Genomic DNA, 23,311 nt, shown 5'->3' with positions numbered 1-23,311 from the left:
GCGCCTTTCGGCTCGTCTCTCTGGCTACAGTATGCTGTTGTCCACAGTGGCACTGGCGTTGCCCATGGGGCTTCATGTAAGGCGACTGCACGTCGCTCGGCCAACAGCGGCCTACTGCAGACCGACACTTAAGAGACACCAAATACAAATCGACATCGAGAGACAGGCCCTGTCATATGGCACTCGCGACGTATATGCTGAAATTGAATGTAAAGAATGCGTCTTTTGTAGTGGGCGTCCCTCTACTGCAGTGTCACACATGACGAATAAAAAGGAAAACAGTAGAACGTCTGTGTAGGGCCATGTTTTTACCTACAGTGTCACTTGGCTGAATGTGTATAAGGCTCTGTGGCATCACTCAAACGCAGCCAAATTGTCACACTAGCTGTGTATCTCTAACAAAGTTGACGTATGTCCTCACCTCGGTGCCGGTTAAAACGATTTCGCCCCCGGGTGGGCTCGAACCACCAACCTTTCGGTTAACAGCCGAACGCGCTAGCCGATTGCGCCACGGAGGCCTTGACTTTGGCTCCCTTGTGCTCTGTATATCAACGCAATTCGTATACCTTCTGCAGGAATCTCGCAGAATGGTAGCATTTGCTTACGCCTCTTCACATGGATAACGTGCATGCACACTGTAGCGAGGCTCGTAAACGAATGACATCGCCAAGCATGACATTATACTACAAAATGCATACAAACCAATGTTCAACCTATGCATTCAGAAAACCTCTGAGGCCAGTAGAATACTTGTCATAGGTTGTAGAACATTCCTTTCATTCAGTGTACTGCCATGTGTTAGATGCTGCTCGAGATAGCTCCGCTCCTTGCAGGAAGGTTTAAAAAATGAATGCCTTCTGTGAGGTTCGAACTCACGACCCCTGGTTTACGAGACCAGTGCTCTACCACTGAGCTAAGAAGGCGGCAGCTTAGCGTTTGTGAGCTATCCCCAAATTGGTACTTCATCATACTGAATCTTGCAGCCCTCGACCAGATATCGGATTTGGCACACAGCTGCTGCTGGGGGTGTCCACATTGCCGTTTTCCAAATCTCTTGAATGTTTCGCCCTTGCGATCGACGACGAGCGTCGGCCCACTAAAAGTTTGCGGTCTGCACAATCCTGACCTAGTGCACAGCTTGTGGGACAGCGTGGCTCGACTGCGAAATGCGCCTTTCGGCTCGTCTCTCTGGCTACAGTATGCTGTTGTCCACAGTGGCACTGGCGTTGCCCATGGGGCTTCATGTAAGGCGACTGCACGTCGCTCGGCCAACAGCGGCCTACTGCAGACCGACACTTAAGAGACACCAAATACAAATCGACATCGAGAGACAGGCCCTGTCATATGGCACTCGCGACGTATATGCTGAAATTGAATGTAAAGAATGCGTCTTTTGTAGTGGGCGTCCCTCTACTGCAGTGTCACACATGACGAATAAAAAGGAAAACAGTAGAACGTCTGTGTAGGGCCATGTTTTTACCTACAGTGTCACTTGGCTGAATGTGTATAAGGCTCTGTGGCATCACTCAAACGCAGCCAAATTGTCACACTAGCTGTGTATCTCTAACAAAGTTGACGTATGTCCTCACCTCGGTGCCGGTTAAAACGATTTCGCCCCCGGGTGGGCTCGAACCACCAACCTTTCGGTTAACAGCCGAACGCGCTAGCCGATTGCGCCACGGAGGCCTTGACTTTGGCTCCCTTGTGCTCTGTATATCAACGCAATTCGTATACCTTCTGCAGGAATCTCGCAGAATGGTAGCATTTGCTTACGCCTCTTCACATGGATAACGTGCATGCACACTGTAGCGAGGCTCGTAAACGAATGACATCGCCAAGCATGACATTATACTACAAAATGCATACAAACCAATGTTCAACCTATGCATTCAGAAAACCTCTGAGGCCAGTAGAATACTTGTCATAGGTTGTAGAACATTCCTTTCATTCAGTGTACTGCCATGTGTTAGATGCTGCTCGAGATAGCTCCGCTCCTTGCAGGAAGGTTTAAAAAATGAATGCCTTCTGTGAGGTTCGAACTCACGACCCCTGGTTTACGAGACCAGTGCTCTACCACTGAGCTAAGAAGGCGGCAGCTTAGCGTTTGTGAGCTATCCCCAAATTGGTACTTCATCATACTGAATCTTGCAGCCCTCGACCAGATATCGGATTTGGCACACAGCTGCTGCTGGGGGTGTCCACATTGCCGTTTTCCAAATCTCTTGAATGTTTCGCCCTTGCGATCGACGACGAGCGTCGGCCCACTAAAAGTTTGCGGTCTGCACAATCCTGACCTAGTGCACAGCTTGTGGGACAGCGTGGCTCGACTGCGAAATGCGCCTTTCGGCTCGTCTCTCTGGCTACAGTATGCTGTTGTCCACAGTGGCACTGGCGTTGCCCATGGGGCTTCATGTAAGGCGACTGCACGTCGCTCGGCCAACAGCGGCCTACTGCAGACCGACACTTAAGAGACACCAAATACAAATCGACATCGAGAGACAGGCCCTGTCATATGGCACTCGCGACGTATATGCTGAAATTGAATGTAAAGAATGCGTCTTTTGTAGTGGGCGTCCCTCTACTGCAGTGTCACACATGACGAATAAAAAGGAAAACAGTAGAACGTCTGTGTAGGGCCATGTTTTTACCTACAGTGTCACTTGGCTGAATGTGTATAAGGCTCTGTGGCATCACTCAAACGCAGCCAAATTGTCACACTAGCTGTGTATCTCTAACAAAGTTGACGTATGTCCTCACCTCGGTGCCGGTTAAAACGATTTCGCCCCCGGGTGGGCTCGAACCACCAACCTTTCGGTTAACAGCCGAACGCGCTAGCCGATTGCGCCACGGAGGCCTTGACTTTGGCTCCCTTGTGCTCTGTATATCAACGCAATTCGTATACCTTCTGCAGGAATCTCGCAGAATGGTAGCATTTGCTTACGCCTCTTCACATGGATAACGTGCATGCACACTGTAGCGAGGCTCGTAAACGAATGACATCGCCAAGCATGACATTATACTACAAAATGCATACAAACCAATGTTCAACCTATGCATTCAGAAAACCTCTGAGGCCAGTAGAATACTTGTCATAGGTTGTAGAACATTCCTTTCATTCAGTGTACTGCCATGTGTTAGATGCTGCTCGAGATAGCTCCGCTCCTTGCAGGAAGGTTTAAAAAATGAATGCCTTCTGTGAGGTTCGAACTCACGACCCCTGGTTTACGAGACCAGTGCTCTACCACTGAGCTAAGAAGGCGGCAGCTTAGCGTTTGTGAGCTATCCCCAAATTGGTACTTCATCATACTGAATCTTGCAGCCCTCGACCAGATATCGGATTTGGCACACAGCTGCTGCTGGGGGTGTCCACATTGCCGTTTTCCAAATCTCTTGAATGTTTCGCCCTTGCGATCGACGACGAGCGTCGGCCCACTAAAAGTTTGCGGTCTGCACAATCCTGACCTAGTGCACAGCTTGTGGGACAGCGTGGCTCGACTGCGAAATGCGCCTTTCGGCTCGTCTCTCTGGCTACAGTATGCTGTTGTCCACAGTGGCACTGGCGTTGCCCATGGGGCTTCATGTAAGGCGACTGCACGTCGCTCGGCCAACAGCGGCCTACTGCAGACCGACACTTAAGAGACACCAAATACAAATCGACATCGAGAGACAGGCCCTGTCATATGGCACTCGCGACGTATATGCTGAAATTGAATGTAAAGAATGCGTCTTTTGTAGTGGGCGTCCCTCTACTGCAGTGTCACACATGACGAATAAAAAGGAAAACAGTAGAACGTCTGTGTAGGGCCATGTTTTTACCTACAGTGTCACTTGGCTGAATGTGTATAAGGCTCTGTGGCATCACTCAAACGCAGCCAAATTGTCACACTAGCTGTGTATCTCTAACAAAGTTGACGTATGTCCTCACCTCGGTGCCGGTTAAAACGATTTCGCCCCCGGGTGGGCTCGAACCACCAACCTTTCGGTTAACAGCCGAACGCGCTAGCCGATTGCGCCACGGAGGCCTTGACTTTGGCTCCCTTGTGCTCTGTATATCAACGCAATTCGTATACCTTCTGCAGGAATCTCGCAGAATGGTAGCATTTGCTTACGCCTCTTCACATGGATAACGTGCATGCACACTGTAGCGAGGCTCGTAAACGAATGACATCGCCAAGCATGACATTATACTACAAAATGCATACAAACCAATGTTCAACCTATGCATTCAGAAAACCTCTGAGGCCAGTAGAATACTTGTCATAGGTTGTAGAACATTCCTTTCATTCAGTGTACTGCCATGTGTTAGATGCTGCTCGAGATAGCTCCGCTCCTTGCAGGAAGGTTTAAAAAATGAATGCCTTCTGTGAGGTTCGAACTCACGACCCCTGGTTTACGAGACCAGTGCTCTACCACTGAGCTAAGAAGGCGGCAGCTTAGCGTTTGTGAGCTATCCCCAAATTGGTACTTCATCATACTGAATCTTGCAGCCCTCGACCAGATATCGGATTTGGCACACAGCTGCTGCTGGGGGTGTCCACATTGCCGTTTTCCAAATCTCTTGAATGTTTCGCCCTTGCGATCGACGACGAGCGTCGGCCCACTAAAAGTTTGCGGTCTGCACAATCCTGACCTAGTGCACAGCTTGTGGGACAGCGTGGCTCGACTGCGAAATGCGCCTTTCGGCTCGTCTCTCTGGCTACAGTATGCTGTTGTCCACAGTGGCACTGGCGTTGCCCATGGGGCTTCATGTAAGGCGACTGCACGTCGCTCGGCCAACAGCGGCCTACTGCAGACCGACACTTAAGAGACACCAAATACAAATCGACATCGAGAGACAGGCCCTGTCATATGGCACTCGCGACGTATATGCTGAAATTGAATGTAAAGAATGCGTCTTTTGTAGTGGGCGTCCCTCTACTGCAGTGTCACACATGACGAATAAAAAGGAAAACAGTAGAACGTCTGTGTAGGGCCATGTTTTTACCTACAGTGTCACTTGGCTGAATGTGTATAAGGCTCTGTGGCATCACTCAAACGCAGCCAAATTGTCACACTAGCTGTGTATCTCTAACAAAGTTGACGTATGTCCTCACCTCGGTGCCGGTTAAAACGATTTCGCCCCCGGGTGGGCTCGAACCACCAACCTTTCGGTTAACAGCCGAACGCGCTAGCCGATTGCGCCACGGAGGCCTTGACTTTGGCTCCCTTGTGCTCTGTATATCAACGCAATTCGTATACCTTCTGCAGGAATCTCGCAGAATGGTAGCATTTGCTTACGCCTCTTCACATGGATAACGTGCATGCACACTGTAGCGAGGCTCGTAAACGAATGACATCGCCAAGCATGACATTATACTACAAAATGCATACAAACCAATGTTCAACCTATGCATTCAGAAAACCTCTGAGGCCAGTAGAATACTTGTCATAGGTTGTAGAACATTCCTTTCATTCAGTGTACTGCCATGTGTTAGATGCTGCTCGAGATAGCTCCGCTCCTTGCAGGAAGGTTTAAAAAATGAATGCCTTCTGTGAGGTTCGAACTCACGACCCCTGGTTTACGAGACCAGTGCTCTACCACTGAGCTAAGAAGGCGGCAGCTTAGCGTTTGTGAGCTATCCCCAAATTGGTACTTCATCATACTGAATCTTGCAGCCCTCGACCAGATATCGGATTTGGCACACAGCTGCTGCTGGGGGTGTCCACATTGCCGTTTTCCAAATCTCTTGAATGTTTCGCCCTTGCGATCGACGACGAGCGTCGGCCCACTAAAAGTTTGCGGTCTGCACAATCCTGACCTAGTGCACAGCTTGTGGGACAGCGTGGCTCGACTGCGAAATGCGCCTTTCGGCTCGTCTCTCTGGCTACAGTATGCTGTTGTCCACAGTGGCACTGGCGTTGCCCATGGGGCTTCATGTAAGGCGACTGCACGTCGCTCGGCCAACAGCGGCCTACTGCAGACCGACACTTAAGAGACACCAAATACAAATCGACATCGAGAGACAGGCCCTGTCATATGGCACTCGCGACGTATATGCTGAAATTGAATGTAAAGAATGCGTCTTTTGTAGTGGGCGTCCCTCTACTGCAGTGTCACACATGACGAATAAAAAGGAAAACAGTAGAACGTCTGTGTAGGGCCATGTTTTTACCTACAGTGTCACTTGGCTGAATGTGTATAAGGCTCTGTGGCATCACTCAAACGCAGCCAAATTGTCACACTAGCTGTGTATCTCTAACAAAGTTGACGTATGTCCTCACCTCGGTGCCGGTTAAAACGATTTCGCCCCCGGGTGGGCTCGAACCACCAACCTTTCGGTTAACAGCCGAACGCGCTAGCCGATTGCGCCACGGAGGCCTTGACTTTGGCTCCCTTGTGCTCTGTATATCAACGCAATTCGTATACCTTCTGCAGGAATCTCGCAGAATGGTAGCATTTGCTTACGCCTCTTCACATGGATAACGTGCATGCACACTGTAGCGAGGCTCGTAAACGAATGACATCGCCAAGCATGACATTATACTACAAAATGCATACAAACCAATGTTCAACCTATGCATTCAGAAAACCTCTGAGGCCAGTAGAATACTTGTCATAGGTTGTAGAACATCCCTTTCATTCAGTGTACTGCCATGTGTTAGATGCTGCTCGAGATAGCTCCGCTCCTTGCAGGAAGGTTTAAAAAATGAATGCCTTCTGTGAGGTTCGAACTCACGACCCCTGGTTTACGAGACCAGTGCTCTACCACTGAGCTAAGAATGCGGCAGCTTAGCGTTTGTGAGCTATCCCCAAATTGGTACTTCATCATACTGAATCTTGCAGCCCTCGACCAGATATCGGATTTGGCACACAGCTGCTGCTGGGGGTGTCCACATTGCCGTTTTCCAAATCTCTTGAATGTTTCGCCCTTGCGATCGACGACGAGCGTCGGCCCACTAAAAGTTTGCGGTCTGCACAATCCTGACCTAGTGCACAGCTTGTGGGACAGCGTGGCTCGACTGCGAAATGCGCCTTTCGGCTCGTCTCTCTGGCTACAGTATGCTGTTGTCCACAGTGGCACTGGCGTTGCCCATGGGGCTTCATGTAAGGCGACTGCACGTCGCTCGGCCAACAGCGGCCTACTGCAGACCGACACTTAAGAGACACCAAATACAAATCGACATCGAGAGACAGGCCCTGTCATATGGCACTCGCGACGTATATGCTGAAATTGAATGTAAAGAATGCGTCTTTTGTAGTGGGCGTCCCTCTACTGCAGTGTCACACATGACGAATAAAAAGGAAAACAGTAGAACGTCTGTGTAGGGCCATGTTTTTACCTACAGTGTCACTTGGCTGAATGTGTATAAGGCTCTGTGGCATCACTCAAACGCAGCCAAATTGTCACACTAGCTGTGTATCTCTAACAAAGTTGACGTATGTCCTCACCTCGGTGCCGGTTAAAACGATTTCGCCCCCGGGTGGGCTCGAACCACCAACCTTTCGGTTAACAGCCGAACGCGCTAGCCGATTGCGCCACGGAGGCCTTGACTTTGGCTCCCTTGTGCTCTGTATATCAACGCAATTCGTATACCTTCTGCAGGAATCTCGCAGAATGGTAGCATTTGCTTACGCCTCTTCACATGGATAACGTGCATGCACACTGTAGCGAGGCTCGTAAACGAATGACATCGCCAAGCATGACATTATACTACAAAATGCATACAAACCAATGTTCAACCTATGCATTCAGAAAACCTCTGAGGCCAGTAGAATACTTGTCATAGGTTGTAGAACATTCCTTTCATTCAGTGTACTGCCATGTGTTAGATGCTGCTCGAGATAGCTCCGCTCCTTGCAGGAAGGTTTAAAAAATGAATGCCTTCTGTGAGGTTCGAACTCACGACCCCTGGTTTACGAGACCAGTGCTCTACCACTGAGCTAAGAAGGCGGCAGCTTAGCGTTTGTGAGCTATCCCCAAATTGGTACTTCATCATACTGAATCTTGCAGCCCTCGACCAGATATCGGATTTGGCACACAGCTGCTGCTGGGGGTGTCCACATTGCCGTTTTCCAAATCTCTTGAATGTTTCGCCCTTGCGATCGACGACGAGCGTCGGCCCACTAAAAGTTTGCGGTCTGCACAATCCTGACCTAGTGCACAGCTTGTGGGACAGCGTGGCTCGACTGCGAAATGCGCCTTTCGGCTCGTCTCTCTGGCTACAGTATGCTGTTGTCCACAGTGGCACTGGCGTTGCCCATGGGGCTTCATGTAAGGCGACTGCACGTCGCTCGGCCAACAGCGGCCTACTGCAGACCGACACTTAAGAGACACCAAATACAAATCGACATCGAGAGACAGGCCCTGTCATATGGCACTCGCGACGTATATGCTGAAATTGAATGTAAAGAATGCGTCTTTTGTAGTGGGCGTCCCTCTACTGCAGTGTCACACATGACGAATAAAAAGGAAAACAGTAGAACGTCTGTGTAGGGCCATGTTTTTACCTACAGTGTCACTTGGCTGAATGTGTATAAGGCTCTGTGGCATCACTCAAACGCAGCCAAATTGTCACACTAGCTGTGTATCTCTAACAAAGTTGACGTATGTCCTCACCTCGGTGCCGGTTAAAACGATTTCGCCCCCGGGTGGGCTCGAACCACCAACCTTTCGGTTAACAGCCGAACGCGCTAGCCGATTGCGCCACGGAGGCCTTGACTTTGGCTCCCTTGTGCTCTGTATATCAACGCAATTCGTATACCTTCTGCAGGAATCTCGCAGAATGGTAGCATTTGCTTACGCCTCTTCACATGGATAACGTGCATGCACACTGTAGCGAGGCTCGTAAACGAATGACATCGCCAAGCATGACATTATACTACAAAATGCATACAAACCAATGTTCAACCTATGCATTCAGAAAACCTCTGAGGCCAGTAGAATACTTGTCATAGGTTGTAGAACATCCCTTTCATTCAGTGTACTGCCATGTGTTAGATGCTGCTCGAGATAGCTCCGCTCCTTGCAGGAAGGTTTAAAAAATGAATGCCTTCTGTGAGGTTCGAACTCACGACCCCTGGTTTACGAGACCAGTGCTCTACCACTGAGCTAAGAATGCGGCAGCTTAGCGTTTGTGAGCTATCCCCAAATTGGTACTTCATCATACTGAATCTTGCAGCCCTCGACCAGATATCGGATTTGGCACACAGCTGCTGCTGGGGGTGTCCACATTGCCGTTTTCCAAATCTCTTGAATGTTTCGCCCTTGCGATCGACGACGAGCGTCGGCCCACTAAAAGTTTGCGGTCTGCACAATCCTGACCTAGTGCACAGCTTGTGGGACAGCGTGGCTCGACTGCGAAATGCGCCTTTCGGCTCGTCTCTCTGGCTACAGTATGCTGTTGTCCACAGTGGCACTGGCGTTGCCCATGGGGCTTCATGTAAGGCGACTGCACGTCGCTCGGCCAACAGCGGCCTACTGCAGACCGACACTTAAGAGACACCAAATACAAATCGACATCGAGAGACAGGCCCTGTCATATGGCACTCGCGACGTATATGCTGAAATTGAATGTAAAGAATGCGTCTTTTGTAGTGGGCGTCCCTCTACTGCAGTGTCACACATGACGAATAAAAAGGAAAACAGTAGAACGTCTGTGTAGGGCCATGTTTTTACCTACAGTGTCACTTGGCTGAATGTGTATAAGGCTCTGTGGCATCACTCAAACGCAGCCAAATTGTCACACTAGCTGTGTATCTCTAACAAAGTTGACGTATGTCCTCACCTCGGTGCCGGTTAAAACGATTTCGCCCCCGGGTGGGCTCGAACCACCAACCTTTCGGTTAACAGCCGAACGCGCTAGCCGATTGCGCCACGGAGGCCTTGACTTTGGCTCCCTTGTGCTCTGTATATCAACGCAATTCGTATACCTTCTGCAGGAATCTCGCAGAATGGTAGCATTTGCTTACGCCTCTTCACATGGATAACGTGCATGCACACTGTAGCGAGGCTCGTAAACGAATGACATCGCCAAGCATGACATTATACTACAAAATGCATACAAACCAATGTTCAACCTATGCATTCAGAAAACCTCTGAGGCCAGTAGAATACTTGTCATAGGTTGTAGAACATTCCTTTCATTCAGTGTACTGCCATGTGTTAGATGCTGCTCGAGATAGCTCCGCTCCTTGCAGGAAGGTTTAAAAAATGAATGCCTTCTGTGAGGTTCGAACTCACGACCCCTGGTTTACGAGACCAGTGCTCTACCACTGAGCTAAGAAGGCGGCAGCTTAGCGTTTGTGAGCTATCCCCAAATTGGTACTTCATCATACTGAATCTTGCAGCCCTCGACCAGATATCGGATTTGGCACACAGCTGCTGCTGGGGGTGTCCACATTGCCGTTTTCCAAATCTCTTGAATGTTTCGCCCTTGCGATCGACGACGAGCGTCGGCCCACTAAAAGTTTGCGGTCTGCACAATCCTGACCTAGTGCACAGCTTGTGGGACAGCGTGGCTCGACTGCGAAATGCGCCTTTCGGCTCGTCTCTCTGGCTACAGTATGCTGTTGTCCACAGTGGCACTGGCGTTGCCCATGGGGCTTCATGTAAGGCGACTGCACGTCGCTCGGCCAACAGCGGCCTACTGCAGACCGACACTTAAGAGACACCAAATACAAATCGACATCGAGAGACAGGCCCTGTCATATGGCACTCGCGACGTATATGCTGAAATTGAATGTAAAGAATGCGTCTTTTGTAGTGGGCGTCCCTCTACTGCAGTGTCACACATGACGAATAAAAAGGAAAACAGTAGAACGTCTGTGTAGGGCCATGTTTTTACCTACAGTGTCACTTGGCTGAATGTGTATAAGGCTCTGTGGCATCACTCAAACGCAGCCAAATTGTCACACTAGCTGTGTATCTCTAACAAAGTTGACGTATGTCCTCACCTCGGTGCCGGTTAAAACGATTTCGCCCCCGGGTGGGCTCGAACCACCAACCTTTCGGTTAACAGCCGAACGCGCTAGCCGATTGCGCCACGGAGGCCTTGACTTTGGCTCCCTTGTGCTCTGTATATCAACGCAATTCGTATACCTTCTGCAGGAATCTCGCAGAATGGTAGCATTTGCTTACGCCTCTTCACATGGATAACGTGCATGCACACTGTAGCGAGGCTCGTAAACGAATGACATCGCCAAGCATGACATTATACTACAAAATGCATACAAACCAATGTTCAACCTATGCATTCAGAAAACCTCTGAGGCCAGTAGAATACTTGTCATAGGTTGTAGAACATTCCTTTCATTCAGTGTACTGCCATGTGTTAGATGCTGCTCGAGATAGCTCCGCTCCTTGCAGGAAGGTTTAAAAAATGAATGCCTTCTGTGAGGTTCGAACTCACGACCCCTGGTTTACGAGACCAGTGCTCTACCACTGAGCTAAGAAGGCGGCAGCTTAGCGTTTGTGAGCTATCCCCAAATTGGTACTTCATCATACTGAATCTTGCAGCCCTCGACCAGATATCGGATTTGGCACACAGCTGCTGCTGGGGGTGTCCACATTGCCGTTTTCCAAATCTCTTGAATGTTTCGCCCTTGCGATCGACGACGAGCGTCGGCCCACTAAAAGTTTGCGGTCTGCACAATCCTGACCTAGTGCACAGCTTGTGGGACAGCGTGGCTCGACTGCGAAATGCGCCTTTCGGCTCGTCTCTCTGGCTACAGTATGCTGTTGTCCACAGTGGCACTGGCGTTGCCCATGGGGCTTCATGTAAGGCGACTGCACGTCGCTCGGCCAACAGCGGCCTACTGCAGACCGACACTTAAGAGACACCAAATACAAATCGACATCGAGAGACAGGCCCTGTCATATGGCACTCGCGACGTATATGCTGAAATTGAATGTAAAGAATGCGTCTTTTGTAGTGGGCGTCCCTCTACTGCAGTGTCACACATGACGAATAAAAAGGAAAACAGTAGAACGTCTGTGTAGGGCCATGTTTTTACCTACAGTGTCACTTGGCTGAATGTGTATAAGGCTCTGTGGCATCACTCAAACGCAGCCAAATTGTCACACTAGCTGTGTATCTCTAACAAAGTTGACGTATGTCCTCACCTCGGTGCCGGTTAAAACGATTTCGCCCCCGGGTGGGCTCGAACCACCAACCTTTCGGTTAACAGCCGAACGCGCTAGCCGATTGCGCCACGGAGGCCTTGACTTTGGCTCCCTTGTGCTCTGTATATCAACGCAATTCGTATACCTTCTGCAGGAATCTCGCAGAATGGTAGCATTTGCTTACGCCTCTTCACATGGATAACGTGCATGCACACTGTAGCGAGGCTCGTAAACGAATGACATCGCCAAGCATGACATTATACTACAAAATGCATACAAACCAATGTTCAACCTATGCATTCAGAAAACCTCTGAGGCCAGTAGAATACTTGTCATAGGTTGTAGAACATTCCTTTCATTCAGTGTACTGCCATGTGTTAGATGCTGCTCGAGATAGCTCCGCTCCTTGCAGGAAGGTTTAAAAAATGAATGCCTTCTGTGAGGTTCGAACTCACGACCCCTGGTTTACGAGACCAGTGCTCTACCACTGAGCTAAGAAGGCGGCAGCTTAGCGTTTGTGAGCTATCCCCAAATTGGTACTTCATCATACTGAATCTTGCAGCCCTCGACCAGATATCGGATTTGGCACACAGCTGCTGCTGGGGGTGTCCACATTGCCGTTTTCCAAATCTCTTGAATGTTTCGCCCTTGCGATCGACGACGAGCGTCGGCCCACTAAAAGTTTGCGGTCTGCACAATCCTGACCTAGTGCACAGCTTGTGGGACAGCGTGGCTCGACTGCGAAATGCGCCTTTCGGCTCGTCTCTCTGGCTACAGTATGCTGTTGTCCACAGTGGCACTGGCGTTGCCCATGGGGCTTCATGTAAGGCGACTGCACGTCGCTCGGCCAACAGCGGCCTACTGCAGACCGACACTTAAGAGACACCAAATACAAATCGACATCGAGAGACAGGCCCTGTCATATGGCACTCGCGACGTATATGCTGAAATTGAATGTAAAGAATGCGTCTTTTGTAGTGGGCGTCCCTCTACTGCAGTGTCACACATGACGAATAAAAAGGAAAACAGTAGAACGTCTGTGTAGGGCCATGTTTTTACCTACAGTGTCACTTGGCTGAATGTGTATAAGGCTCTGTGGCATCACTCAAACGCAGCCAAATTGTCACACTAGCTGTGTATCTCTAACAAAGTTGACGTATGTCCTCACCTCGGTGCCGGTTAAAACGATTTCGCCCCCGGGTGGGCTCGAACCACCAACCTTTCGGTTAACAGCCGAACGCGCTAGCCGATTGCGCCACGGAGGCCTTGACTTTGGCTCCCTTGTGCTCTGTATATCAACGCAATTCGTATACCTTCTGCAGGAATCTCGCAGAATGGTAGCATTTGCTTACGCCTCTTCACATGGATAACGTGCATGCACACTGTAGCGAGGCTCGTAAACGAATGACATCGCCAAGCATGACATTATACTACAAAATGCATACAAACCAATGTTCAACCTATGCATTCAGAAAACCTCTGAGGCCAGTAGAATACTTGTCATAGGTTGTAGAACATCCCTTTCATTCAGTGTACTGCCATGTGTTAGATGCTGCTCGAGATAGCTCCGCTCCTTGCAGGAAGGTTTAAAAAATGAATGCCTTCTGTGAGGTTCGAACTCACGACCCCTGGTTTACGAGACCAGTGCTCTACCACTGAGCTAAGAATGCGGCAGCTTAGCGTTTGTGAGCTATCCCCAAATTGGTACTTCATCATACTGAATCTTGCAGCCCTCGACCAGATATCGGATTTGGCACACAGCTGCTGCTGGGGGTGTCCACATTGCCGTTTTCCAAATCTCTTGAATGTTTCGCCCTTGCGATCGACGACGAGCGTCGGCCCACTAAAAGTTTGCGGTCTGCACAATCCTGACCTAGAGCACAGCTTGTGGGACAGCGTGGCTCGACTGCGAAATGCGCCTTTCGGCTCGTCTCTCTGGCTACAGTATGCTGTTGTCCACAGTGGCACTGGCGTTGCCCATGGGGCTTCATGTAAGGCGACTGCACGTCGCTCGGCCAACAGCGGCCTACTGCAGACCGACACTTAAGAGACACCAAATACAAATCGACATCGAGAGACAGGCCCTGTCATATGGCACTCGCGACGTATATGCTGAAATTGAATGTAAAGAATGCGTCTTTTGTAGTGGGCGTCCCTCTACTGCAGTGTCACACATGACGAATAAAAAGGAAAACAGTAGAACGTCTGTGTAGGGCCATGTTTTTACCTACAGTGTCACTTGGCTGAATGTGTATAAGGCTCTGTGGCATCACTCAAACGCAGCCAAATTGTCACACTAGCTGTGTATCTCTAACAAAGTTGACGTATGTCCTCACCTCGGTGCCGGTTAAAACGATTTCGCCCCCGGGTGGGCTCGAACCACCAACCTTTCGGTTAACAGCCGAACGCGCTAGCCGATTGCGCCACGGAGGCCTTGACTTTGGCTCCCTTGTGCTCTGTATATCAACGCAATTCGTATACCTTCTGCAGGAATCTCGCAGAATGGTAGCATTTGCTTACGCCTCTTCACATGGATAACGTGCATGCACACTGTAGCGAGGCTCGTAAACGAATGACATCGCCAAGCATGACATTATACTACAAAATGCATACAAACCAATGTTCAACCTATGCATTCAGAAAACCTCTGAGGCCAGTAGAATACTTGTCATAGGTTGTAGAACATTCCTTTCATTCAGTGTACTGCCATGTGTTAGATGCTGCTCGAGATAGCTCCGCTCCTTGCAGGAAGGTTTAAAAAATGAATGCCTTCTGTGAGGTTCGAACTCACGACCCCTGGTTTACGAGACCAGTGCTCTACCACTGAGCTAAGAAGGCGGCAGCTTAGCGTTTGTGAGCTATCCCCAAATTGGTACTTCATCATACTGAATCTTGCAGCCCTCGACCAGATATCGGATTTGGCACACAGCTGCTGCTGGGGGTGTCCACATTGCCGTTTTCCAAATCTCTTGAATGTTTCGCCCTTGCGATCGACGACGAGCGTCGGCCCACTAAAAGTTTGCGGTCTGCACAATCCTGACCTAGTGCACAGCTTGTGGGACAGCGTGGCTCGACTGCGAAATGCGCCTTTCGGCTCGTCTCTCTGGCTACAGTATGCTGTTGTCCACAGTGGCACTGGCGTTGCCCATGGGGCTTCATGTAAGGCGACTGCACGTCGCTCGGCCAACAGCGGCCTACTGCAGACCGACACTTAAGAGACACCAAATACAAATCGACATCGAGAGACAGGCCCTGTCATATGGCACTCGCGACGTATATGCTGAAATTGAATGTAAAGAATGCGTCTTTTGTAGTGGGCGTCCCTCTACTGCAGTGTCACACATGACGAATAAAAAGGAAAACAGTAGAACGTCTGTGTAGGGCCATGTTTTTACCTACAGTGTCACTTGGCTGAATGTGTATAAGGCTCTGTGGCATCACTCAAACGCAGCCAAATTGTCACACTAGCTGTGTATCTCTAACAAAGTTGACGTATGTCCTCACCTCGGTGCCGGTTAAAACGATTTCGCCCCCGGGTGGGCTCGAACCACCAACCTTTCGGTTAACAGCCGAACGCGCTAGCCGATTGCGCCACGGAGGCCTTGACTTTGGCTCCCTTGTGCTCTGTATATCAACGCAATTCGTATACCTTCTGCAGGAATCTCGCAGAATGGTAGCATTTGCTTACGCCTCTTCACATGGATAACGTGCATGCACACTGTAGCGAGGCTCGTAAACGAATGACATCGCCAAGCATGACATTATACTACAAAATGCATACAAACCAATGTTCAACCTATGCATTCAGAAAACCTCTGAGGCCAGTAGAATACTTGTCATAGGTTGTAGAACATCCCTTTCATTCAGTGTACTGCCATGTGTTAGATGCTGCTCGAGATAGCTCCGCTCCTTGCAGGAAGGTTTAAAAAATGAATGCCTTCTGTGAGGTTCGAACTCACGACCCCTGGTTTACGAGACCAGTGCTCTACCACTGAGCTAAGAATGCGGCAGCTTAGCGTTTGTGAGCTATCCCCAAATTGGTACTTCATCATACTGAATCTTGCAGCCCTCGACCAGATATCGGATTTGGCACACAGCTGCTGCTGGGGGTGTCCACATTGCCGTTTTCCAAATCTCTTGAATGTTTCGCCCTTGCGATCGACGACGAGCGTCGGCCCACTAAAAGTTTGCGGTCTGCACAATCCTGACCTAGTGCACAGCTTGTGGGACAGCGTGGCTCGACTGCGAAATGCGCCTTTCGGCTCGTCTCTCTGGCTACAGTATGCTGTTGTCCACAGTGGCACTGGCGTTGCCCATGGGGCTTCATGTAAGGCGACTGCACGTCGCTCGGCCAACAGCGGCCTACTGCAGACCGACACTTAAGAGACACCAAATACAAATCGACATCGAGAGACAGGCCCTGTCATATGGCACTCGCGACGTATATGCTGAAATTGAATGTAAAGAATGCGTCTTTTGTAGTGGGCGTCCCTCTACTGCAGTGTCACACATGACGAATAAAAAGGAAAACAGTAGAACGTCTGTGTAGGGCCATGTTTTTACCTACAGTGTCACTTGGCTGAATGTGTATAAGGCTCTGTGGCATCACTCAAACGCAGCCAAATTGTCACACTAGCTGTGTATCTCTAACAAAGTTGACGTATGTCCTCACCTCGGTGCCGGTTAAAACGATTTCGCCCCCGGGTGGGCTCGAACCACCAACCTTTCGGTTAACAGCCGAACGCGCTAGCCGATTGCGCCACGGAGGCCTTGACTTTGGCTCCCTTGTGCTCTGTATATCAACGCAATTCGTATACCTTCTGCAGGAATCTCGCAGAATGGTAGCATTTGCTTACGCCTCTTCACATGGATAACGTGCATGCACACTGTAGCGAGGCTCGTAAACGAATGACATCGCCAAGCATGACATTATACTACAAAATGCATACAAACCAATGTTCAACCTATGCATTCAGAAAACCTCTGAGGCCAGTAGAATACTTGTCATAGGTTGTAGAACATTCCTTTCATTCAGTGTACTGCCATGTGTTAGATGCTGCTCGAGATAGCTCCGCTCCTTGCAGGAAGGTTTAAAAAATGAATGCCTTCTGTGAGGTTCGAACTCACGACCCCTGGTTTACGAGACCAGTGCTCTACCACTGAGCTAAGAAGGCGGCAGCTTAGCGTTTGTGAGCTATCCCCAAATTGGTACTTCATCATACTGAATCTTGCAGCCCTCGACCAGATATCGGATTTGGCACACAGCTGCTGCTGGGGGTGTCCACATTGCCGTTTTCCAAATCTCTTGAATGTTTCGCCCTTGCGATCGACGACGAGCGTCGGCCCACTAAAAGTTTGCGGTCTGCACAATCCTGACCTAGTGCACAGCTTGTGGGACAGCGTGGCTCGACTGCGAAATGCGCCTTTCGGCTCGTCTCTCTGGCTACAGTATGCTGTTGTCCACAGTGGCACTGGCGTTGCCCATGGGGCTTCATGTAAGGCGACTGCACGTCGCTCGGCCAACAGCGGCCTACTGCAGACCGACACTTAAGAGACACCAAATACAAATCGACATCGAGAGACAGGCCCTGTCATATGGCACTCGCGACGTATATGCTGAAATTGAATGTAAAGAATGCGTCTTTTGTAGTGGGCGTCCCTCTACTGCAGTGTCACACATGACGAATAAAAAGGAAAACAGTAGAACGTCTGTGTAGGGCCATGTTTTTACCTACAGTGTCACTTGGCTGAATGTGTATAAGGCTCTGTGGCATCACTCAAACGCAGCCAAATTGTCACACTAGCTGTGTATCTCTAACAAAGTTGACGTATGTCCTCACCTCGGTGCCGGTTAAAACGATTTCGCCCCCGGGTGGGCTCGAACCACCAACCTTTCGGTTAACAGCCGAACGCGCTAGCCGATTGCGCCACGGAGGCCTTGACTTTGGCTCCCTTGTGCTCTGTATATCAACGCAATTCGTATACCTTCTGCAGGAATCTCGCAGAATGGTAGCATTTGCTTACGCCTCTTCACATGGATAACGTGCATGCACACTGTAGCGAGGCTCGTAAACGAATGACATCGCCAAGCATGACATTATACTACAAAATGCATACAAACCAATGTTCAACCTATGCATTCAGAAAACCTCTGAGGCCAGTAGAATACTTGTCATAGGTTGTAGAACATCCCTTTCATTCAGTGTACTGCCATGTGTTAGATGCTGCTCGAGATAGCTCCGCTCCTTGCAGGAAGGTTTAAAAAATGAATGCCTTCTGTGAGGTTCGAACTCACGACCCCTGGTTTACGAGACCAGTGCTCTACCACTGAGCTAAGAATGCGGCAGCTTAGCGTTTGTGAGCTATCCCCAAATTGGTACTTCATCATACTGAATCTTGCAGCCCTCGACCAGATATCGGATTTGGCACACAGCTGCTGCTGGGGGTGTCCACATTGCCGTTTTCCAAATCTCTTGAATGTTTCGCCCTTGCGATCGACGACGAGCGTCGGCCCACTAAAAGTTTGCGGTCTGCACAATCCTGACCTAGTGCACAGCTTGTGGGACAGCGTGGCTCGACTGCGAAATGCGCCTTTCGGCTCGTCTCTCTGGCTACAGTATGCTGTTGTCCACAGTGGCACTGGCGTTGCCCATGGGGCTTCATGTAAGGCGACTGCACGTCGCTCGGCCAACAGCGGCCTACTGCAGACCGACACTTAAGAGACACCAAATACAAATCGACATCGAGAGACAGGCCCTGTCATATGGCACTCGCGACGTATATGCTGAAATTGAATGTAAAGAATGCGTCTTTTGTAGTGGGCGTCCCTCTACTGCAGTGTCACACATGACGAATAAAAAGGAAAACAGTAGAACGTCTGTGTAGGGCCATGTTTTTACCTACAGTGTCACTTGGCTGAATGTGTATAAGGCTCTGTGGCATCACTCAAACGCAGCCAAATTGTCACACTAGCTGTGTATCTCTAACAAAGTTGACGTATGTCCTCACCTCGGTGCCGGTTAAAACGATTTCGCCCCCGGGTGGGCTCGAACCACCAACCTTTCGGTTAACAGCCGAACGCGCTAGCCGATTGCGCCACGGAGGCCTTGACTTTGGCTCCCTTGTGCTCTGTATATCAACGCAATTCGTATACCTTCTGCAGGAATCTCGCAGAATGGTAGCATTTGCTTACGCCTCTTCACATGGATAACGTGCATGCACACTGTAGCGAGGCTCGTAAACGAATGACATCGCCAAGCATGACATTATACTACAAAATGCATACAAACCAATGTTCAACCTATGCATTCAGAAAACCTCTGAGGCCAGTAGAATACTTGTCATAGGTTGTAGAACATTCCTTTCATTCAGTGTACTGCCATGTGTTAGATGCTGCTCGAGATAGCTCCGCTCCTTGCAGGAAGGTTTAAAAAATGAATGCCTTCTGTGAGGTTCGAACTCACGACCCCTGGTTTACGAGACCAGTGCTCTACCACTGAGCTAAGAAGGCGGCAGCTTAGCGTTTGTGAGCTATCCCCAAATTGGTACTTCATCATACTGAATCTTGCAGCCCTCGACCAGATATCGGATTTGGCACACAGCTGCTGCTGGGGGTGTCCACATTGCCGTTTTCCAAATCTCTTGAATGTTTCGCCCTTGCGATCGACGACGAGCGTCGGCCCACTAAAAGTTTGCGGTCTGCACAATCCTGACCTAGTGCACAGCTTGTGGGACAGCGTGGCTCGACTGCGAAATGCGCCTTTCGGCTCGTCTCTCTGGCTACAGTATGCTGTTGTCCACAGTGGCACTGGCGTTGCCCATGGGGCTTCATGTAAGGCGACTGCACGTCGCTCGGCCAACAGCGGCCTACTGCAGACCGACACTTAAGAGACACCAAATACAAATCGACATCGAGAGACAGGCCCTGTCATATGGCACTCGCGACGTATATGCTGAAATTGAATGTAAAGAATGCGTCTTTTGTAGTGGGCGTCCCTCTACTGCAGTGTCACACATGACGAATAAAAAGGAAAACAGTAGAACGTCTGTGTAGGGCCATGTTTTTACCTACAGTGTCACTTGGCTGAATGTGTATAAGGCTCTGTGGCATCACTCAAACGCAGCCAAATTGTCACACTAGCTGTGTATCTCTAACAAAGTTGACGTATGTCCTCACCTCGGTGCCGGTTAAAACGATTTCGCCCCCGGGTGGGCTCGAACCACCAACCTTTCGGTTAACAGCCGAACGCGCTAGCCGATTGCGCCACGGAGGCCTTGACTTTGGCTCCCTTGTGCTCTGTATATCAACGCAATTCGTATACCTTCTGCAGGAATCTCGCAGAATGGTAGCATTTGCTTACGCCTCTTCACATGGATAACGTGCATGCACACTGTAGCGAGGCTCGTAAACGAATGACATCGCCAAGCATGACATTATACTACAAAATGCATACAAACCAATGTTCAACCTATGCATTCAGAAAACCTCTGAGGCCAGTAGAATACTTGTCATAGGTTGTAGAACATTCCTTTCATTCAGTGTACTGCCATGTGTTAGATGCTGCTCGAGATAGCTCCGCTCCTTGCAGGAAGGTTTAAAAAATGAATGCCTTCTGTGAGGTTCGAACTCACGACCCCTGGTTTACGAGACCAGTGCTCTACCACTGAGCTAAGAAGGCGGCAGCTTAGCGTTTGTGAGCTATCCCCAAATTGGTACTTCATCATACTGAATCTTGCAGCCCTCGACCAGATATCGGATTTGGCACACAGCTGCTGCTGGGGGTGTCCACATTGCCGTTTTCCAAATCTCTTGAATGTTTCGCCCTTGCGATCGACGACGAGCGTCGGCCCACTAAAAGTTTGCGGTCTGCACAATCCTGACCTAGTGCACAGCTTGTGGGACAGCGTGGCTCGACTGCGCAATGCGCCTTTCGGCTCGTCTCTCTGGCTACAGTATGCTGTTGTCCACAGTGGCACTGGCGTTGCCCATGGGGCTTCATGTAAGGCGACTGCACGTCGCTCGGCCAACAGCGGCCTACTGCAGACCGACACTTAAGAGACACCAAATACAAATCGACATCGAGAGACAGGCCCTGTCATATGGCACTCGCGACGTATATGCTGAAATTGAATGTAAAGAATGCGTCTTTTGTAGTGGGCGTCCCTCTACTGCAGTGTCACACATGACGAATAAAAAGGAAAACAGTAGAACGTCTGTGTAGGGCCATGTTTTTACCTACAGTGTCACTTGGCTGAATGTGTATAAGGCTCTGTGGCATCACTCAAACGCAGCCAAATTGTCACACTAGCTGTGTATCTCTAACAAAGTTGACGTATGTCCTCACCTCGGTGCCGGTTAAAACGATTTCGCCCCCGGGTGGGCTCGAACCACCAACCTTTCGGTTAACAGCCGAACGCGCTAGCCGATTGCGCCACGGAGGCCTTGACTTTGGCTCCCTTGTGCTCTGTATATCAACGCAATTCGTATACCTTCTGCAGGAATCTCGCAGAATGGTAGCATTTGCTTACGCCTCTTCACATGGATAACGTGCATGCACACTGTAGCGAGGCTCGTAAACGAATGACATCGCCAAGCATGACATTATACTACAAAATGCATACAAACCAATGTTCAACCTATGCATTCAGAAAACCTCTGAGGCCAGTAGAATACTTGTCATAGGTTGTAGAACATCCCTTTCATTCAGTGTACTGCCATGTGTTAGATGCTGCTCGAGATAGCTCCGCTCCTTGCAGGAAGGTTTAAAAAATGAATGCCTTCTGTGAGGTTCGAACTCACGACCCCTGGTTTACGAGACCAGTGCTCTACCACTGAGCTAAGAATGCGGCAGCTTAGCGTTTGTGAGCTATCCCCAAATTGGTACTTCATCATACTGAATCTTGCAGCCCTCGACCAGATATCGGATTTGGCACACAGCTGCTGCTGGGGGTGTCCACATTGCCGTTTTCCAAATCTCTTGAATGTTTCGCCCTTGCGATCGACGACGAGCGTCGGCCCACTAAAAGTTTGCGGTCTGCACAATCCTGACCTAGTGCACAGCTTGTGGGACAGCGTGGCTCGACTGCGAAATGCGCCTTTCGGCTCGTCTCTCTGGCTACAGTATGCTGTTGTCCACAGTGGCACTGGCGTTGCCCATGGGGCTTCATGTAAGGCGACTGCACGTCGCTCGGCCAACAGCGGCCTACTGCAGACCGACACTTAAGAGACACCAAATACAAATCGACATCGAGAGACAGGCCCTGTCATATGGCACTCGCGACGTATATGCTGAAATTGAATGTAAAGAATGCGTCTTTTGTAGTGGGCGTCCCTCTACTGCAGTGTCACACATGACGAATAAAAAGGAAAACAGTAGAACGTCTGTGTAGGGCCATGTTTTTACCTACAGTGTCACTTGGCTGAATGTGTATAAGGCTCTGTGGCATCACTCAAACGCAGCCAAATTGTCACACTAGCTGTGTATCTCTAACAAAGTTGACGTATGTCCTCACCTCGGTGCCGGTTAAAACGATTTCGCCCCCGGGTGGGCTCGAACCACCAACCTTTCGGTTAACAGCCGAACGCGCTAGCCGATTGCGCCACGGAGGCCTTGACTTTGGCTCCCTTGTGCTCTGTATATCAACGCAATTCGTATACCTTCTGCAGGAATCTCGCAGAATGGTAGCATTTGCTTACGCCTCTTCACATGGATAACGTGCATGCACACTGTAGCGAGGCTCGTAAACGAATGACATCGCCAAGCATGACATTATACTACAAAATGCATACAAACCAATGTTCAACCTATGCATTCAGAAAACCTCTGAGGCCAGTAGAATACTTGTCATAGGTTGTAGAACATCCCTTTCATTCAGTGTACTGCCATGTGTTAGATGCTGCTCGAGATAGCTCCGCTCCTTGCAGGAAGGTTTAAAAAATGAATGCCTTCTGTGAGGTTCGAACTCACGACCCCTGGTTTACGAGACCAGTGCTCTACCACTGAGCTAAGAATGCGGCAGCTTAGCGTTTGTGAGCTATCCCCAAATTGGTACTTCATCATACTGAATCTTGCAGCCCTCGACCAGATATCGGATTTGGCACACAGCTGCTGCTGGGGGTGTCCACATTGCCGTTTTCCAAATCTCTTGAATGTTTCGCCCTTGCGATCGACGACGAGCGTCGGCCCACTAAAAGTTTGCGGTCTGCACAA

General features: G+C 49.7%; 40 non-coding genes across 40 annotated transcripts; all 40 read right to left on the bottom strand.

Annotated features, from left to right (window-relative positions):
• Positions 1–444: 444 nt before the first annotated feature.
• On the bottom strand, positions 445–518 carry Trnan-guu. The gene has a single exon. It is a non-coding gene; the product is annotated as a tRNA-Asn (tRNA).
• Positions 519–851: 333 nt separating this feature from the next.
• Trnat-cgu lies at positions 852–923 on the bottom strand. Its single transcript has one exon. It is a non-coding gene; the product is annotated as a tRNA-Thr (tRNA).
• A 689-nt stretch (positions 924–1,612) lies between these two features.
• On the bottom strand, positions 1,613–1,686 carry Trnan-guu. Its single transcript has one exon. It is a non-coding gene; the product is annotated as a tRNA-Asn (tRNA).
• A 333-nt stretch (positions 1,687–2,019) lies between these two features.
• Trnat-cgu lies at positions 2,020–2,091 on the bottom strand. The gene has a single exon. It is a non-coding gene; the product is annotated as a tRNA-Thr (tRNA).
• A 689-nt stretch (positions 2,092–2,780) lies between these two features.
• Trnan-guu lies at positions 2,781–2,854 on the bottom strand. Its single transcript has one exon. It is a non-coding gene; the product is annotated as a tRNA-Asn (tRNA).
• Positions 2,855–3,187: 333 nt separating this feature from the next.
• Positions 3,188–3,259, bottom strand: Trnat-cgu. Its single transcript has one exon. It is a non-coding gene; the product is annotated as a tRNA-Thr (tRNA).
• Positions 3,260–3,948: 689 nt separating this feature from the next.
• Trnan-guu lies at positions 3,949–4,022 on the bottom strand. The gene has a single exon. It is a non-coding gene; the product is annotated as a tRNA-Asn (tRNA).
• Positions 4,023–4,355: 333 nt separating this feature from the next.
• On the bottom strand, positions 4,356–4,427 carry Trnat-cgu. Its single transcript has one exon. It is a non-coding gene; the product is annotated as a tRNA-Thr (tRNA).
• Positions 4,428–5,116: 689 nt separating this feature from the next.
• On the bottom strand, positions 5,117–5,190 carry Trnan-guu. Its single transcript has one exon. It is a non-coding gene; the product is annotated as a tRNA-Asn (tRNA).
• Positions 5,191–5,523: 333 nt separating this feature from the next.
• Trnat-cgu lies at positions 5,524–5,595 on the bottom strand. Its single transcript has one exon. It is a non-coding gene; the product is annotated as a tRNA-Thr (tRNA).
• A 689-nt stretch (positions 5,596–6,284) lies between these two features.
• Trnan-guu lies at positions 6,285–6,358 on the bottom strand. Its single transcript has one exon. It is a non-coding gene; the product is annotated as a tRNA-Asn (tRNA).
• A 333-nt stretch (positions 6,359–6,691) lies between these two features.
• Trnat-cgu lies at positions 6,692–6,763 on the bottom strand. The gene has a single exon. It is a non-coding gene; the product is annotated as a tRNA-Thr (tRNA).
• Positions 6,764–7,452: 689 nt separating this feature from the next.
• On the bottom strand, positions 7,453–7,526 carry Trnan-guu. Its single transcript has one exon. It is a non-coding gene; the product is annotated as a tRNA-Asn (tRNA).
• A 333-nt stretch (positions 7,527–7,859) lies between these two features.
• Positions 7,860–7,931, bottom strand: Trnat-cgu. Its single transcript has one exon. It is a non-coding gene; the product is annotated as a tRNA-Thr (tRNA).
• Positions 7,932–8,620: 689 nt separating this feature from the next.
• On the bottom strand, positions 8,621–8,694 carry Trnan-guu. The gene has a single exon. It is a non-coding gene; the product is annotated as a tRNA-Asn (tRNA).
• Positions 8,695–9,027: 333 nt separating this feature from the next.
• On the bottom strand, positions 9,028–9,099 carry Trnat-cgu. Its single transcript has one exon. It is a non-coding gene; the product is annotated as a tRNA-Thr (tRNA).
• Positions 9,100–9,788: 689 nt separating this feature from the next.
• On the bottom strand, positions 9,789–9,862 carry Trnan-guu. The gene has a single exon. It is a non-coding gene; the product is annotated as a tRNA-Asn (tRNA).
• A 333-nt stretch (positions 9,863–10,195) lies between these two features.
• Trnat-cgu lies at positions 10,196–10,267 on the bottom strand. The gene has a single exon. It is a non-coding gene; the product is annotated as a tRNA-Thr (tRNA).
• Positions 10,268–10,956: 689 nt separating this feature from the next.
• Positions 10,957–11,030, bottom strand: Trnan-guu. The gene has a single exon. It is a non-coding gene; the product is annotated as a tRNA-Asn (tRNA).
• A 333-nt stretch (positions 11,031–11,363) lies between these two features.
• Trnat-cgu lies at positions 11,364–11,435 on the bottom strand. The gene has a single exon. It is a non-coding gene; the product is annotated as a tRNA-Thr (tRNA).
• Positions 11,436–12,124: 689 nt separating this feature from the next.
• Positions 12,125–12,198, bottom strand: Trnan-guu. The gene has a single exon. It is a non-coding gene; the product is annotated as a tRNA-Asn (tRNA).
• Positions 12,199–12,531: 333 nt separating this feature from the next.
• Trnat-cgu lies at positions 12,532–12,603 on the bottom strand. The gene has a single exon. It is a non-coding gene; the product is annotated as a tRNA-Thr (tRNA).
• A 689-nt stretch (positions 12,604–13,292) lies between these two features.
• Positions 13,293–13,366, bottom strand: Trnan-guu. Its single transcript has one exon. It is a non-coding gene; the product is annotated as a tRNA-Asn (tRNA).
• A 333-nt stretch (positions 13,367–13,699) lies between these two features.
• Positions 13,700–13,771, bottom strand: Trnat-cgu. The gene has a single exon. It is a non-coding gene; the product is annotated as a tRNA-Thr (tRNA).
• Positions 13,772–14,460: 689 nt separating this feature from the next.
• Positions 14,461–14,534, bottom strand: Trnan-guu. Its single transcript has one exon. It is a non-coding gene; the product is annotated as a tRNA-Asn (tRNA).
• A 333-nt stretch (positions 14,535–14,867) lies between these two features.
• Trnat-cgu lies at positions 14,868–14,939 on the bottom strand. Its single transcript has one exon. It is a non-coding gene; the product is annotated as a tRNA-Thr (tRNA).
• Positions 14,940–15,628: 689 nt separating this feature from the next.
• Trnan-guu lies at positions 15,629–15,702 on the bottom strand. The gene has a single exon. It is a non-coding gene; the product is annotated as a tRNA-Asn (tRNA).
• A 333-nt stretch (positions 15,703–16,035) lies between these two features.
• Positions 16,036–16,107, bottom strand: Trnat-cgu. The gene has a single exon. It is a non-coding gene; the product is annotated as a tRNA-Thr (tRNA).
• Positions 16,108–16,796: 689 nt separating this feature from the next.
• On the bottom strand, positions 16,797–16,870 carry Trnan-guu. Its single transcript has one exon. It is a non-coding gene; the product is annotated as a tRNA-Asn (tRNA).
• Positions 16,871–17,203: 333 nt separating this feature from the next.
• On the bottom strand, positions 17,204–17,275 carry Trnat-cgu. The gene has a single exon. It is a non-coding gene; the product is annotated as a tRNA-Thr (tRNA).
• A 689-nt stretch (positions 17,276–17,964) lies between these two features.
• On the bottom strand, positions 17,965–18,038 carry Trnan-guu. Its single transcript has one exon. It is a non-coding gene; the product is annotated as a tRNA-Asn (tRNA).
• A 333-nt stretch (positions 18,039–18,371) lies between these two features.
• Positions 18,372–18,443, bottom strand: Trnat-cgu. The gene has a single exon. It is a non-coding gene; the product is annotated as a tRNA-Thr (tRNA).
• A 689-nt stretch (positions 18,444–19,132) lies between these two features.
• Positions 19,133–19,206, bottom strand: Trnan-guu. Its single transcript has one exon. It is a non-coding gene; the product is annotated as a tRNA-Asn (tRNA).
• A 333-nt stretch (positions 19,207–19,539) lies between these two features.
• Trnat-cgu lies at positions 19,540–19,611 on the bottom strand. The gene has a single exon. It is a non-coding gene; the product is annotated as a tRNA-Thr (tRNA).
• A 689-nt stretch (positions 19,612–20,300) lies between these two features.
• Positions 20,301–20,374, bottom strand: Trnan-guu. Its single transcript has one exon. It is a non-coding gene; the product is annotated as a tRNA-Asn (tRNA).
• A 333-nt stretch (positions 20,375–20,707) lies between these two features.
• Trnat-cgu lies at positions 20,708–20,779 on the bottom strand. Its single transcript has one exon. It is a non-coding gene; the product is annotated as a tRNA-Thr (tRNA).
• Positions 20,780–21,468: 689 nt separating this feature from the next.
• Trnan-guu lies at positions 21,469–21,542 on the bottom strand. The gene has a single exon. It is a non-coding gene; the product is annotated as a tRNA-Asn (tRNA).
• Positions 21,543–21,875: 333 nt separating this feature from the next.
• On the bottom strand, positions 21,876–21,947 carry Trnat-cgu. The gene has a single exon. It is a non-coding gene; the product is annotated as a tRNA-Thr (tRNA).
• Positions 21,948–22,636: 689 nt separating this feature from the next.
• Trnan-guu lies at positions 22,637–22,710 on the bottom strand. The gene has a single exon. It is a non-coding gene; the product is annotated as a tRNA-Asn (tRNA).
• Positions 22,711–23,043: 333 nt separating this feature from the next.
• Positions 23,044–23,115, bottom strand: Trnat-cgu. The gene has a single exon. It is a non-coding gene; the product is annotated as a tRNA-Thr (tRNA).
• Positions 23,116–23,311: the final 196 nt, after the last annotated feature.

The sequence above is a fragment of the Schistocerca piceifrons genome, chromosome 5 (genome assembly GCF_021461385.2).
Source record: "Schistocerca piceifrons isolate TAMUIC-IGC-003096 chromosome 5, iqSchPice1.1, whole genome shotgun sequence".
NCBI classification, from domain to species: Eukaryota; Metazoa; Arthropoda; class Insecta; order Orthoptera; family Acrididae; genus Schistocerca; species Schistocerca piceifrons.
This window is presented reverse-complemented; position numbering and strand designations above follow the sequence as displayed.